This window comes from Colobus angolensis, unplaced genomic scaffold, assembly GCF_000951035.1.
Source record: "Colobus angolensis palliatus isolate OR3802 unplaced genomic scaffold, Cang.pa_1.0 Scaffold10, whole genome shotgun sequence".
NCBI lineage: Eukaryota > Metazoa > Chordata > Mammalia > Primates > Cercopithecidae > Colobus > Colobus angolensis.
In genome coordinates, this window is record NW_012110919.1 from 21,225,913 (window position 1) to 21,226,921 (window position 1,009).

Genomic DNA, 1,009 nt, shown 5'->3' on the forward strand with positions numbered 1-1,009 from the left:
TCCTGGGCTCAAGCGATCCTCCCACCTTGGCTTCCCAAAGTGCTAAGATTATAGGTGTGAACCACTGTGCCCAGCCTGAATGTTTTAATCTTTCAGAGGGCAGGTGAGAGAAGAGGTTGTTTCAAACCATGACCCAGGTAGAATCAGGAAGTGAGAAGGGCTGGGGGAGACAAAGCTAGCATCAACTCTTGCTCATACCCAGACCCTGACATGCCCCATCAAGTCAGATCTCCCACTGATAGGATCCCAAGCCATCAGCTTGGCTTGTTCCCACCCCACCCAACCTCACTACCTCGAGCATTCTATGATACCATCTCCTTGAAGTCTCACTGGCCCACCCCGCACCCTGTCCTCATGCCAGAACCCCACCCACGTGTCAGACACCTCCATCAATTCCACACAGATCTCACACCCTAGATGGGGACCTCTGGCATCAGACAACACCCTGATTTCTCAACCTTTCCATTCCAGACAAACCATTCAGACACTATGGCTGATTCAAGAAGCACCTTGCCATAGAACATAGGCTTGATGCATTGAGATAGGTCAATGCTCTGAGATAATGGAGCATCTTGAAAGTTCATCCATCCATTCATATACCCCTTCATCAATCCAACAAATATGATCAGTGCCGGGCCTAGGGTGGATTTTTGCTTTCCCATAGCTTGTGACAGGGGCCAGGCTGGTAGCATAAATGGGTGCTGTGGGCTGAGTGTGACACAATGAGGAGTGGTGGAGACTTTGGAGAACGGGGGCCACATAGCCCATCAAAAGGGCACGATTAGTCATGCATCATGGCAAGTGCTTGTAGCCCCAGCTATGTGGGAGGCTGAAGTGGAAGGACCCCTTCATTCCAGGAGGTGGAGGCTGTGGTGAGCTAAGATTGTGCTACTGCTCTCCAGCCTGGGTAACAAAATGAGAATACATCTTTTTTTTTTTTTTTTTTTGAGATGGAGTCTGGCTCTGTCTCCCAGGCTGCAATGCAGTGGCGCAATCTTGGCTCACTGCA